A 15,731-nucleotide genomic window follows, 5' to 3' on the forward strand; every position below is an offset into this window, starting at 1 on the left:
CAGCCTGTGCCCCTTTCTTTGGAGGAATAGTCACTCCACCTACTTCAACCAAGGGCTCTCGTGGGAGTCGCCTAGTTAGGATCCCTGTGCTCCAGGCCCAAGCTAAGCCAACCGGGGTCCTAACTGGAGTTTCAAACTGGAGCCACAGCAAGAGCGCCCACTCTCAGCTGGAAGATGGGACAAGGTCAGTAGTCAGGGTCAGGCTTTATGGAACCAAGAGCAAGAGAGTGAGCTCCAGAGCTCTGCAGTCACCTGGTGGGCCTCTCTGCAGCAGGAGACGGCTTTCCCTTGTTTGACCTTAGGAGCCAAAATAATTTCCCTTTTGCCCAAGTGGGTCCCTGCTGGGCTTCTGTCTCTACAGCCAGAAAGGCAGACTCATCTGCTCTCCCTCTGCTGAATTTGGACTCTGTTTTGACTCTGCCCAAGTGGCCCATTCTGCTGGTATTTGTAGCAAGGAAAGAAACTGCCAATTTATTCACCGCGTTTGATGGGAACTGTCCCAGTTTGGCTCTGGATGGTCCCCCAAAGGCTCAGCGTTGAGGACTTGGTCTCCAGTGCAGCAGTGTTCAGAGCTTGCTTTGGGGAAGTGATTAGAGTAGGAGGTCTCCAACCTCATCCATGGATCAATCCACTCATGGATTCATCTCTGGATGGGAGGTGGTGGAAACTATGGAGGGTGAGACTTATTTGAAGGGTGTGGGTCCCAGGGGTTGTGCCCTTGAGAAATGGCACCAACCAGTCTGACCAAAGTTTCATGCAATGAATGCAGAACCCTTGCTTAGCCCTTGCTTAGTTCTCATGAGCTACAGTAGGGAAAGCACACTTCCCCAAATAGGCAAGCTATTCTGCAGTCACCTGTAGGAAGCACTGAGTTTCCCTTACATGTTTATTTCCATCCAAGGTCTCGGCCACCCCACCAGTGAGGCTGACTTTTCCAGAGCCAACCCAAGGAGAGAGGTCACTTTCTTTTATTCAAGCATCACTTTCCCCGTCTCTGAAAGGAGAGGTTGACTACATGACCTCTGAGGGTCTTGCAGCCCGAAGAGTTGTGTTCCAAACTTGTGTGAGGCAAACAATCCACCTGCAGACCACACGCAGAGAGCGGAAGGTGGGGCAGAGGAGGACATCTCGGGCTCTCCTGAGAAACTTGGGTGGGGATGGCATTGTGGGTAATCAGCGTCCACCCCCATCGGACTGCAGGGGGAGGGGGGCATCTGTATGGTGGACCTCCTGGGATCTATTCACCTGAGGAGGGATGAAAAAGAAAGAGAGAATGGGAAAATACGCTTGGTCCAAAGACATGATTGGGAAGGCAGTTTTGTACACATGAGTCTCCTCTCCATCCCCGGTTTCAGGGATGGAAAACAATTAAAGCCACCCACACTGTGGCTTTAATTGTCCCCCCCCCAAAAAAAAGATGTTGGTGTTCTGTCCCCCAGTACCTGTGAAAGCAATCTTATTTGGAAAGAGAGTCTTAGCAGATGATCAGGAGGACTTCACTAGGGCAAGCCTAGTCAGGTGTGTTACCCTATAAAAAGGGGAGGTTTGGACCCTGAGATGCACACAGGGGGACCCGTGTGAAAATGAAGGCAGAGATCAGGGTGATACTTCTACAAGCCAAGGAACTCCATAGATCACTGGCAAACCACCAGGAAATAGGGAAGAGGTCTGGGACACTCTTGTTCACAGCCTTTAGAAAAAAATCAACCCGAAGTGGGCATGGTGGTACACACCTGAGGACACCTGTAATCCCAGCTACTCGAGAGGCTGAGGCAGGAGGACTGCAAGTTTGAGGTCAGCCTCAGCATTTTAATGAGTTCCTAAGCAACTTAGTGAGATCCTGCCTCAAAATGAAAAATAAAAAAGGGCTGGGGATGTAAATGAGGCTCAGTGGTAAAATGCCCCTAGGTCCAATCCTCAGTACCAAAACAGAAGGAAAAGGAGAAAGAGGAGGAGGAGGAGGAGGAGAAGGAGAAGAAACCAGCCCTGCCAATACCTTGACTTCAGACTTCTCACTTCCAGAACTGTGATGGTAAGTTTCTGTTGCCTTAGCCATTAACTCACTTTGTGGCAACTCTAAGAAATACTACATCTAAACCCTAAGGAGAAGCATATTCAGTAAAAGTTCAAAACCTGTGGGAGGCCAACCTCAAAGGTGACTGAGTTACACTCCCCAGCTGGGTGCTGAGGCGCTCAGTCACAGAAATGGGTGTGTCTTGCTACAGCCCCATGGGTGAAGCTATGCTCACCTGTTCCTTTGTAATCTAACCCCTTGCCCTGTTTAGGATAGAATCTTCCATGGAAGTGCCTTGTGTGTGTCCCCTCCTCTTACTGTGCCCTTGGGTTTGGCCTACCCAGGTGTCAGTCAACCTGCTGACAGTGGACATCATGAAGATAGACTCAGCCCCCTGAAACCTGACCCCTTGCCTCATTTGAATAGCTTCCCTCAATAAAAGGGGTCAGCGGGTGCTCTCGATCTCTCTCTTTCTGCGGGCCCTTAAGGTCAGAGGAGCCGTCACAGCAACCCCAAAGAAAAAGGTATTTGTGTCTCTTGTGTGGTTATTTCGTGCAGCCCAGTTAGCCCAGTTCACCTGGAGTGACCCCTGAGCCTTTTAGTCGCGAGAACAGAAACCTGGCAAAAACCTGTATTACAACTCCAGATTCATGAGCGTGCCCTCCACATGGACGCCCACCTTGGTATCGGCAGTGATGTCCTGGAGAGAGACTCCTATAGGTGCCGGCATCTCCAGGAGCATCAGCAGCCAGCTCAGATTTGCTGTGCCATCACCAGAAGGATACAGTACACCAGCGAGCCAAGGGGTGTTGTCCTTCCTGGTTAGTGGAGGGAGAAACTGAGGCACTTATAGCACAAGTGAATTGCACACAGACCCAGGCTCCTGCACCTACCTGGCTCTTCCCAGGCAGGCCCTGCCTCCCAGGCCCATCTCCTCCTGCTGGCTCAGGCCTGCCCCTGGATGCTCACCCTCTGCTTCTCCTGGCTCTGTCCTCACCTCTGCCCTTCTGCTAACTGTGGAGCCTCTGCCTCAACTGTCATGCTCACTTATTGGATCCAATAAGCCCTGGCCGTTTCCCCCCCACCCCTGTTACACAGAAGTAACAGCCCCTACCCATCCTTTCTTGGCAGGGTTACCCGGAACCTTCTCTGGCACTGGGTTCTCCTGGTATCCAATAACTCTGGCATTAGTGTTGCTTAGTCACAAATTTTGCCTCCCCACTTTTCTTCTGCCTCTGGAATGCAGCAGGTGCACCCCCAGCTCAGTGCCTCTCTGCTCTTCATGTACAGCACCCTTTCTACAGATGGTCACAGAGTGACTCCTCCTCCTCCAGAATCAAGTTCAAAGTTTGTTTTTTCAGAGAAGAGCCCCCTTCCCTGATCATCCTAGCTAAAGAAGTCCCTTTCCCCATTTTGTGATCTTCAATGCACTGGTCATCGTCTGAGATCACCTGACTTATTTGTGGTATCGTCACATCTGTAGGGTCCAGAGGGGGGCAGGGAATAAAGCCCGGGAATAATTTAATATCAGGATTTAGTCATGGGGCATCAGAAGAGCAAACCCAGGAAGTGCACCCACTGCCACCCCATCTGGAAGCTGGGGAAACAACAGAGGAGGCCAGGAGCCACCTCTGCCATAGAGTGGAGCAAGTGGAGGGGAGGAGACGATCCGAGGGCAAGCAGGCAACGAGGGCACATTTGTTCACAGCCCACTGTCTCTCCCCTGGAACGCAGGTTCAGGGGGGGCAGAGCCTGTCCTGTTTTTGTTCCAGCACCTCCTCGTCTCTGAGCACAGGACACTTTCCATACATGAAGACTGTGGGGGACGGAAGCCCACTCGAGCCTCAGTTTCGACAGTCGTCACATGCAGATAAAAATAGCCACCCTAAGTTCGACTGTGATGAGTAGATGAGAATATTTGGAAAGTACACACGCCTAAAATTATAGGCAGCGTGTGACAAGGACTCTGAAAAGGACAGTAGACTACATGAGCTGATCTGCTTTCCCATTGCACTTGGCCAAGGGCACCAGACCCAGATGAGGAGTGATTTCCTGTGGGCTACTTGCATCTCCTGATACAATAAAGGGGTTTCAAAAAATAGCACGGACATTTTTTTCATGTGACTTTTTTCTTACAACCTTTACAAAAATGATCTCCATGGCTTCCCTCTAAACGTCTATGTGAATTCAGTCATAACAGCTATTAATTATTGAGAGCTCGTCCATGCCTGGCCCTGTTCTAAGCACTTCACCTCTATCAGTTCCCCTCATCTTCACAAAGACCCTACAAAGTAGGTTACAGGGGAGGAAACGGAGGTACAGACAGGTGCAGTGACCTGTCGGAGGTCACACAGCTGGTAAACGGCAGAGCTGGGATTTAACCCAAGACACCAGGTAAGACGGTGGTTATGTGAGAAAGTGGACATGAAATGATTCAGAGGCCTCAGAAGAAGCCGTGGAGCCGGGGATGGAGCTTCCCCACATCCTGGCCAAAGGCTCGTCCTCTCCTCGGTCTCTGGTGTCAGGGGTGTGCTACACAGCTTCCAGTGGGCAATTGCTCATGAGGCCCCTGACCCAGAACAGCCCCAGGGCCGTGTATGAGGTGTGGGGTGCAACAGGGATCCCCTGTGGGCCTCCCCTTCTCTCCAAGCCAAAGCTGCGTGGTCGTGGGTGAGAGTGACCGCAGGTGGGAGGAGAAGGGGCTGCTAGCTGGCAGCTCCTGGGAAGCAGGCTCAACCTGTGGCCGTTCTGTGGGCCCTGATACTGCTCCACCCCCATCCGCCCAGCCGAGGACCAGGGGTGCCCGATGGGTCGCACAAACACAAGCACACCTCTGAGCCGTCACTGGTGGGAATTTTCCACACACCAGCACAGAGACGCTCAGGGGCTCAATAGTGACCTAGTCAGCAGGCCACATTCTGAGGCTGCCCACACACACCTGGGGCAGCGAGCGGCACCTGAATGGTCTGTGGCCACCAAGCCTTTGTGGGAACAGAGAGAGGCGAGACAGACAGGTCAAAAGTTGACAACGGGGAGTGAAACACTCTGGAGGGCCACATGCAAGGTGGCATCTTGATTTGATTTGGGACCAGGAGAAGACATTACTAGGAATCCAAACAAAGTCTGTGGTTTAATGACTTGTAAGCCCTAAACCCAAAACTCATAGTGGCCAAACTTAATGCTGTCCTCAGTTGTGCTCAATGACCACGGTTCTGCCAAGTGCTAATGCTTGGGAAACTTGTACAGGAACGTTACAGTGCAATTTTTTCTGAAATGTTAAATCATCCCCAAAATGTTTTTTTTTTTTAATTTTATTTATTTATTTATTAGTTCTCAGAGATGGAATTCCAACTCCTTCACATACTAGTTCAGTCATTAAGCTGGAGAGAAGACCCCGCCCAGTGGCCCCTCCAGGGCAGAGCATGTTGCTGAGCTGCTGGGAGCAGCTTGGCCCATGGTCACGTCTGTCCTGGGGTAGCCACACCTGGTGCCCGAGTGTGGGGGGGATGAGCATACAAAGGCCACTTTAGCCAGATGTGGGACCGCTGTGCCAGGTCATGCTTGGTCCTCGTCATACTGTGGGCTGGCCAAGGTCAGGTCTATCTTACCCCCAAACTCCATTTCAGTGTTGGCTTCCAGAGTTGGGGTGAGAGTGGCCCCAGGAATCAGGTACTTAGCTGGGACCTGGCAGCTGCTTCCCCCACCTCTGACTTGGCAGGTGGATTGGATGGTGCAGCTGTGGGTGGAGGGTCAGCTGCCAGTGAAGTCAGGAATGTGGACCTGGGGGGCAGGGCGGGGGCTAGTGGCTATAGAGGCAACGACTCTGGATGGTCCTTGTTGAGCAACACTTCTGCTCCTACTGAAGATACTGGGCAGCTGAGGGCTGGTAGTAACAGCAAGTCAGAAAGGGAACTCAAACAGCCTCTGTAGTTGCATAAAAAGAAACTGAGCATGGTGGTGCATGCCTGAATTCCAGTGACTCGGGAGGCTGAGGCAGGAGGATCACAAATTTGAAACCAGCCTCAGAAACTTAGGGAGGTTCTAAGTAGTTTAGTGAGACCCTATCTCAGAATAAAAAATAAAAAGGACTGGGGTTGTGGCTCAATAGAAAAGTGCCTCTGGGTTCAACCCCCAAAACCAAAGAGAAAGAAAAATAAAACTTCTTCTGTAGGGGACGGGGAGAATGAACCGAGGACAAGCCCAAGATTTAACAGAGCGGCTGAACTTCAGAGACAGTTAACCCCGGGGCAAGGGCCCTGTTGTGGGAGCTTGAGCACTTCAGGATGGATGCCCTGGGTTATTTCAATATCCCAGAATCTGAAGCATGGCCCAGCCCCCTCCCTCCTTTTGGAGGTGGTATACAGAGGCCCCTCCCAGAATGCATGGTCCCCAGGGCCTACCTCTATCCCCCTTCTCCCTTGGAGATTTCCTTTAAGAAATCCTTATGTACTGTGAGCATAAAATAATATTCCTATTCTATTTATAAGATTTTATAGTTTCATCTTTTACATTTAGGTCTTTAGTTAATGAAAGATAACTAAGAACACACATATAAAGATGTGATCTTATTTTCGTGCATAGGAACTGGTTTACCCAATACTATTTTCTAAACGTTCTATACCTTGTCCACTGAGTTTGGTTTTCTTTTTGCAGTACTGGGGATTGAACCCAGAGGCACTCTACCTCAGGAAAGACCTCCTGAATGGAGCAGTGGTGGTAGACACCTGGCAACTTGTGCCAGCCTCACTACATCCCCAGTCCTTTTTTATTATTTTTTTGAGAAAGAGTCTCACTAAGTTGCTAAGGCTGGCCTTGAACTTGAGATCTTCCTGCCTCAGCCTCCCGAGTCACTGGAATTGTGGCATGCACCACCATGACTGGCTACCCACTGAGACTTACTATCACTTCTATGCCATGTCAAGTGCTTGTGTATTTATGACTGTTTTAGGATGCACTATTTTGTTCCACATGTTTGCTTTGCCCAGTGTGGCTCTTTGACTTCTTAACATGTCAATAACTGGATAGTTATCATCACTGCAGATAAGGACACTCAGACTTAGAAAATTGAGTGAGAGCTCTAAGATCATGCAGCTCTAAGTGGGCAAAGCAGGATTTGAACTGAGGTCCGAGTTCCTTCAGAGACCACACTGTCTTCTGTCTACTGTCTTTCTCGAAAAGGAAAAAGAAACAGGATGGTAATTTGATTGCAGTGGCTTCCTGCTTCAGTCTCAAAGAGGTCAATTGGTGCCTGGAACTGGACAAGGAGTCACATGGTTGGCGTTTCTCAGGAGCACCCAGCAGGGCAGAGAGAGCAGTGCTGGCTCAGGACCCAGAGAACAGCCCCCGCTTTAATGGGCTTCCTGCTTCCTGTACCATGGCCAAGGGAAGGGCTGGGAAGCCTCATAATTATCTTTATATTTTGAAAATAGACCTAAGCACATCTGCCCCCTGCTAAAAGCAAAATAAACCACACTGTCTACCCCTAAGCGGGGTGACAAGAATTCCCAATGAAGCAATAGGCTTATAGACTTTTGCTTGTTTGGGTTTTAGTTTCTTTTTAGCCAATAAGTCGCCTTCCCCGCTAAAATTTATGTGCAGAAGTCCACATATCAAATTTTAACTTGTAGCTTGGGAGGTCGGTGGCTTGGAGCCTTCCTGTTTAATGTCTGTGCCAGGCGTAAAGTAGGTGCTTAGTAAAATAAGTAAGCCTTTGCTCTGTCCATGCATAAGGTGGCCAACCATCAGCTCCAGCTGTAACTAAGGGCCCTGTCCTAAGGTAATCTTCCACCCCGAGGACAATGCCCAAGCCACTCCAGTGATCCGTCTTTCTCCAATTTGGTGCTTTCTTGCATCTGTCCCTTACAAGAGCTGTCACCTCAGCCTGAAGTGCCTTTCCTCCCACTTCTCTGTGTGAGCTCTTACCAAACCCTCCCCCCAGCTCACACATCTGTTCCACGAAGTTTCCTCAATTCTTGCCAGTTCCCCTGTGGGCCTGCACTTTGTGCTGATCCTGCACCCGGTGGAGTATTCTTGAGGACATGGTAAAGCTCCGTCTGTCACAGGACTCCTCAGGGTAGGGCCTGGGTCCCGTAAGCCATGGCCTGGGCCCAGCACTTCATGCTCAACACTGTCCCCTGAACAACTAAATAAACGAATCAACAGCTTAGCTCCAACACCTGAGCAGGTACACAGCGGCAGACACGGTGGAGGTGTGTCACTGGAGGAGGTGGCTCAGGACAGACCTCCTGGATGGAGCAGTGGTGGTGGACACCTGGCAACATGTGCCAGCCTGAAAGCAGGCGGCTTTATCTGCATCCACAACGGAGGCCGGGGAATCTATGGGGCTGGGTTTTTGCCATCACAGCTGAGAAGCAGCAGCCAATCAACAGCCAGCTCTTGGAGGGAGGGCCTTCCTCCTGCCTGGGGACTCCTCTTCTCTAACACCCAAGCCTCCCACTCTGCTCTCTCTCAGACCCAGGCCCCTGAGAAGTCCCTCCACCTTCATGGCCCCTGCCAGGCTGGGAAAGAGCCCCTCACAGATCCCAACTCCTGAGTTTCCTTTCAAATCCTGTAGCCAATTGTTCCACAGATACCAAAAGTCCCTGCTGTCCCTGAGAACTTTCCTGGGTTGCAGTCCCAGATGGTGGCCAGAGGGACCAAGGTCTGGAGGCCCAGACCTGTTTTCCTGACCCCTGAAACAGGCAGATGATGGTCATCTGTGTGTGTGTGTGTGTGTTCTCAGTTCACAGTGGGACATCTGTGAGACCTAACCCAGCTTTCCTGGGGGTGGTGTGAATCCACCATTGCTTAAAATTGCATCGTGTAGCTTGAGATTCTGAGCTCGGTTAACCCATAATGAAGGGGATTCCGGAAGGTGCTAAAGCAACCTGGGCCACAGAGAAAAAGGGCTCTCGGGAAACTTTCCTGGGTGCCGACCCCCAGATGGCCTCTGGGGCCCAGGGGCTGCAGGGACCACTCACTGAAGAATCACATGAGCGAGTGAGGGCCGTCACTGCAGCTGCACTAGGTCAGCGATGGTTAACCGGGGGTGGGGAGCTTCAGGGGGGGTTGCAGGCCAGACAGTGGATCCTTCAGTGACCTCAGGCGTGAGGCCCAGCCCTCTGGCTGCAGGAGCTGCCTGTGTTCAAATGGGTTTTGAAGGTGAACAGAGCGACCTTCTGACGGGACAGGCTTCTCCATCCCTGCCCCACTCCACCTGCAGTAACGTAAACCCGAGAGAGGAACACTCGTCTGACTCCAAATCCTATCCGCTCTTCCTGTGTCCTCCCTGCAGGGTGGCCTTAGGAGGGCAAGGGCCAAGACCATCCCTGAGACCTGAAGGGAATCCTGTTGTCTTCTGGACCTCTGACATGGAGGGGGTGGAGGGGCAGGGAGGCCTGCAGTCAGTGTGAATCCCCATCTCCACCAGCGGTGTTCTAGTTCTGAGCACGGGGGCCCGTGGCTCAGCCTCTCTGAACCTCGGTCTCCTCATCTGCGCAGCATTTCTTCCTGAGGATCTAGTGCACTACCTGCAGCCCTGTAGGTCGATTCCCTCTCCTTTCCCCTGTGGAGCCTGGACAGAGAGGCCACTATGGGCTGGACTTTCTAACCCAGGCATCTTCCCTTCTTCCTGCTGGCCCGATTCTCCACGGGTGGCATCCGCTCTCCCAGTGTCCCAGAGAACCCAGCTCTTCCTCTCCTGCCTGGACCTTCTTTCTCATTTGTGCTCCTCCCCTGAAGCCACCTGGGCGCTCCCTCACCACGAGGGGGCGCGACAGGGCACGCAGAAGGCGGCTCACCTTCGCCTTTCCAGCATGTTCTTGTTGGGTCCTGCATGTCCCTGTTACTCACTCGGGTTTTCCTTGTATTTTCCCTCTATAATGTCAGACGTGCTTCTCTCCTCCCCAATCCTGCGACCTCCCACGGCGTCAATGCACAATGCCTCGCCCTGGCCCGGTTAGCTGCAGCCACCTCTGGAGCCGCGACCTAGGAACAACTGCGCACAGACGGTGGCGGTCAGACAGGCACCTGGAGATCAGGGTGGAGCAAGGGCGGGGCCTCTGCTGGCCTCCACCGAGCCTCAGCAAGTGGGGGGGGGGGGGGGTCAGTGGAGGAGAGGAGCATGGAGGCTGTCTAAGCAGAGTGTCCAGTCCCTGTGAGTGGGCAGAGGCGTGGACAGGCCGGGTAACAAAGCCCTGGACCAGGTAGAAGGTGTAGACGGGAGCAGGTCTGCGGGGCACCTTGAAGCCAAGCCAGGAAGCTCAGAGGGGCAGAGGGGCTGCAGCTCCAGGAAGGCCATCTTCCATCCGGGTCTCCAGCGCTGCAGCCACCTTTGCAAACAGCGGCTCCAGTGTCACTCAACGAATCCGGGTGGGAAACCCATGGCACCCCACTTTTGGCTTAAGCACCTCTTTACCTCTCGGGAATCATTAGGAAGAGTCTTTGCTCCTGTGGATTTTACCTGTCAATATTTACATGATGGAAATGAAGGGTGTGAAAGAAATAATTGTTAATCATGAATTCATTTAAAATAAACATGTTACGTGGTGGGATTCATTTTGGTGGTGCTGAGGATTCAGACTGGGGGCCCTGTGCGTGCTAGGCAAGTGCTTTGCCAACTGAGCTGCATCCTAAGTTACCACATGGTGGAATTAAAAAAAAAAAAGCTATGAAAAATAACTATTTGTCCACAGTTTAGCAATTGTGAATTATGAAGCTATAAACATTGATGTGGCTGTGTCCCTGTGGTGTGCTGTTTTTAAGTCCTTTGAGTTTAGACCGAGGAGAGGGATAGCTGGGTCAAATGGTGGTTCCATTCCCAGTTTTCCATGGAATCTCCATACTGATTTCCAGTTTGGCTTCACCAGCAATGTGTGAGTGTGCCTTTTTCCCCCGCATCCTCGGCAACATTTATTGTTATTTGTCTTCATAATAGCTGCCATTCTGTCAGGAATGAGATGAAATCTTAGAGTAGTTTTGATTTGCACTTCTCTAATTGCTAGAGATGTCGAACATTTTTTCATGTATCTGTTGATTGATTGAATATCATCTTCTGAGAAGTATCTGTTCCTTGGCCCATTTATTGATTGGGTTATTTGTTTTTTTGGTGTTTAGTTTTTTGAGTTCTTTATATACCCTAGATTAGTGCTCTATCTGATGTGTGAGGGGTAAAGATTTGCTCCCAAGATATAGGCTCTTTGTTCACCTCACAGATTGTTTCTTTCCTGAGAAGAAGCTCTTTAGTTTGAATCCAACCCACAGCAGCACAATTCACAATAGCTAAACTTATAACCAAACTGGATGCCCTTTAGTAGATGAATGAATAAAGAAAATGTGGTATATGTACATAATGGACTATTACTCAGCAATAAAGGAGAATAAAATGGCATTTGCAGGTAAATGGATGGCGTTGAAGAAGATAATGCTATGCTAACGGAGGTTAGCCAATCCAAAAAAACCAAATGCGAAATATTTTTTTCTGATATAAGGAGGCTGATTCATAGTGGGGTTGGGGGGAGAGCATGGGAGGAATAGACGAACTCTAGATAGGGCAGTCAGGTGGGAGGGGGGAAAGATGGTGGAATGAGATGGTCATCATTACCCTAAGTACAGGTATGAAGACACGAATGGTGCGACTCTACTTTGTGTACAACCAGAGATATGAAAAATTGTGCTCTATATGTGTCATAAGAACTGTAATGCATTCTGCTGTCATAGGTAACAAATTAGAATAAAAAATAAATTTTAAAAATAACTCTTTTTTAAAAATTAGAAGCAAGGTGTTGTATCTGATCTTGGCTGATCTCTCTGGGACCTAGTTTCACAGAGGACTGGATTCTCACAGCCATTTCACTCCACCTGCTGGATATCCCACCACAGGGACCTCTGGAAATGCCACTGTGTGGTTCACGCCACAGGTGGGCATGAACATGGCAAGTGGAGTCCTCGTGTCACTGTGAAAGTGGTGTGGACCACAGAGACTCCCTGAAGTGGTGCTTGTGCCACACCCAAGGAACTGCCGGTCTGCAGCAACAGGACAGTCGCCAGACTGCTAATGGCTGTCAAAGCATCACGAAGCACAGACATCACGGGAGGGATGGAGACTGGGTTCAGGGAATGTGAAGGGGCAGGGCAAAGGAAGCCAGCGTCACCTATGGGACCTGTGTAGTAGCTTTGCCCAGTTGACCTCAGTTGAACCCATCTGTACAAAAGGCAATAACACCTTGTCTAAGGAAAGCACATAGCACAGGGTGAGGCCCTGGACTTGTCAGCTCCCTTTCCTTGGACCAGAATAAGACTTTACAAAATCAGTAGCATTTTAGTAGCTGGGAGATGTGTTTCAGTACATGGTAGCTGTGTCTACTTCTGTAACAAGGACCAGACATGAACCCCAAATGCATGGACACCTGGAAAACTCTGGAATGTTAGCACAACCACTTCATCTAAGTGCAATGTGGCTGTCCAACCAGTGAGCTCAAATTTGGGCTGCATTACTATAGGTATCATGCACAGAACAAGGGAGGTGAAAGCTTTCTGAGGTTCATAGTGCTGAGATCCTCCCTACAGTATTGTTTATCAGAGATGGGGAATGGACTGAACACACTCATTCTACTCGGATTTCGTTTTCTCAGCATGGAGGAGACTTGGCTAAAGGATGGGAAGTAGTCAGGTAGACGCACAATCGCTTTTCTAAAAGAGCTGAAGAATTGACCCAGTGAAGAGGAGTGAAGAGGGGCACAGAGGGCCCCTGAAGAAGGAAACTAGGGCCTGAGGATGGATCAGACAGAGGCTGAGAGGAGACTAAACTGTCCAGTGGCCAGAGAGCCTGGAATCTCAGGCCTGAGCTTGCAGGTCTGAGTGCCAGCACATTCACATGGAGGCAGGAGGGGCACCGTGCTCGAGCCCTGGGTGACCATGCACAGGCCCTTCCCTGAGTTCTCAAGCCTCTGGCCAAGAGGAAGCCACAGCACCAGGAGACGATGGTCCCTGGAGGAGGTGGGTTTTATTTTTTTTAATTTATTTTTAATATTTTTTTTTTTTTTTTTTTTAGTTTTTTGGCGGACACAACATCCTTGTTGGTATGTGGTGCTGAGGATCGAACCAGGGCCGCACGCGTGCCAGGCGAGCGCGCTACCGCTTGAGCCACATCCCCAGCCCAGGAGGTGGATTTTAAATATTGAGCTCCCTGCAGCCCCCTGGGGATTCTGGATGGTGACAGTGCAGGGGTGGGACCAAGGCACCCTGAGGTCATAGAAATCACTCCCACTATTGAAGACAGCAGAGAGGGAGAACCTCCTCAGGGGGCAACAGCAGAGAAGATGTTTCCCCCCAGGCTGGCTTTGACTTCACCCTCAGCAGAACCCTTACTGCCCTAAAGCTCAGAGGATTGAAGAGACGGAGGAAGGCGGGAGGCCACGTCACTCAGCCCATGCCCCATGAAGGTGGTCTCGCCTTCAGAGTGCAGCCCGGTGGACCCACTTCAGCAGCCCTGCAGAGCAGTGGTGCATCTGTTCTCCGCCTGGGTCTCAGAGGCAAGGTCATCTGGCTTCTCAGCTGTATCCGGCTGTGTCCCCAGCCCTCCCTCTATCATGTGACTTTCAGGATCTGCCACAAAGGCCCCCGGGCTGAGGCAGAAAGCCAGAGCAGCCTTTGGGCCCCTGAGCGTTCTCTCAACTTCTTGGCTTTTAGACTGCAGGGGGGCAGAAAGGTGGAGAGCTGCAGGAAAACGACAAGCTGTCACCACCGCTTGCTCGTGGTCGTCCACCCTTCCACAGGGCCTCAGCGCCTCCCTGTCCAGCCTCTCCCTGGGATCTGTGAACAGAGGAAGGCCACAGCCCTGAGCCTCCGAGTCTACAGAAGACATCCAAGACATCCAGAGGGATGGGGTCCCTGTCCTAAATTAGGAGGAGGGGGGTCCTGGCAGGGCTTCCAGGAAGAGGGGCCATGAACTTACAAGTTGCAGAATTAGCAAGATAGAAGTGGGAACGTCCCACTCAAGTGAAGATGGCTCGTTATTGCTGGATGTATGAACCACGTAAGCAGCAGAGGCCAAGACGGAGGCCAGACAGCGGTCACCCTCTACACCACCTGTGGGCCTCACTCCACCTAGCCTCCAGGAGGCATGCAGCTGCAGCAAGACAGATAAGGCCTCCTGGTCCAGTGAGAAGGAGCCAGGACTGGACACTGAGCCACAGCACCATTTTCACCTCCACCTGTAAGGCCAGCGGAAAGTAGCATTTAGCACGTCAGTGCTCAGGAAAGGATAGTGGCCAAGCAGCTTGGCACCCAAGCTAGAAAGACACCAGCTGCCATGGGAACTGGTGATGGGGGAGCTGGAAATGACATCAGGGATGATGGGAACAATTTTCTGTTAGAAACATGGGAAGGGAGAAACCAGAAAGCCTTGCGTGCGGATCAGTTATGGGTACGGAGTGAAGGGAGTTTTCAGTGCTGGTGTAACTTGTGGTTACTTTCTTTGCCTGCTGAGGGGCTTGAAGCCGTGGACTACAGCAGCAACGAGTTCACCCAGCACAAAGTGTAGGTTTCTTCCTTCCTGTACTGGGGGTGGAACCCAGGGGTGCTCTGAGAACTACACCCCAGGCCTTTTTATGTTTTGTTTTGAGACAAGGTCCTGCTAAGTTGCGCCGGCTGGCCTTGACCTTGTGGTCCTCCTGTCTCAGCCTCCCAAGTAGTTGAGATTACAGGAGTGTGCCACCATGTTTTGGTTTCTAAATATAATGCCCAAGGAAGAGAAATGGAGCTCCTTGAAGTAATGGCTGATTCCAGGGCAGAGTTGTAGAAAAGCATGGGGTATCTTACTGTTCCAGGAATTAAGAGAGGCAATGGCATGTTAAGAAAACACACAATGGCAGAATCTGAGCCAATATGAGCTACAAAATAACAAGTGAAATATTATATGCCACTGAATAAAGCAGAAATCCAAGTCCACTCATTACAAATAAACTGAGGAAAAACAATGCAAAGATACGGAATATTATTACCTGAAGTGGAATTTGAAAACCATCCCCGGCAACAACCAATGCAGAAAATCAATAATGCTAAAATTAATGGGCAAAATTTTGACAAGAAAAAAGATATGAGCTGGGCTTGGTGGCTCATGCCTATAATCCCAGCAACTCAGGAGGCTGAAGCAGGAGGTTCACAAGTTCAAAGCCAACCTAAGCAAGTTAGTGAGGCCCTAAGCAACTTAACAAGACCTTGTCTCAAAAAAGGCTGGGGATGTGACTCAGTGATTGAGCACTCCTGGGTTCAATCACTGATTGGGGGGGGGGAGATGCACAAAGGCTCAAAATGTCTCATCAAATTACTATCGATTATTAAATACAAAAGGACACTAACATTCCAGGAAAGCCTGGCAGACACCACCTTCAAGTGGTCCAAGTGAACAGCAGTGACGGGACAGAGGGGCAGTCTGCCTGTGCCAGCTCCCAGGACGTGGTGAGGAGCACCGCAATGCTGCTGCTTTTTCCCACAGTGCCACCCTGAGTCCAAAGCTGAGGGCCACTACTGAAGATGGCTGGAGGGGCACTCCACAGCAACTGCCTTGACATTAAAAAAATGGTAAGGTCATGAAGATGGAGGAAAGTGGATCAAAGGGGACAAGTGTTGACTGACTACATGTGGTGAGTTCACGGAGCAGATCCTTTCGCTGCAGAGGACATTAGCCAAGCACCTGAAAAAATTTAAAGGGCTCTCC

Source organism: Spermophilus citellus, assembly GCF_964194105.1.
Source record: "Spermophilus citellus genome assembly, chromosome: 2".
NCBI lineage: Eukaryota > Metazoa > Chordata > Mammalia > Rodentia > Sciuridae > Spermophilus > Spermophilus citellus.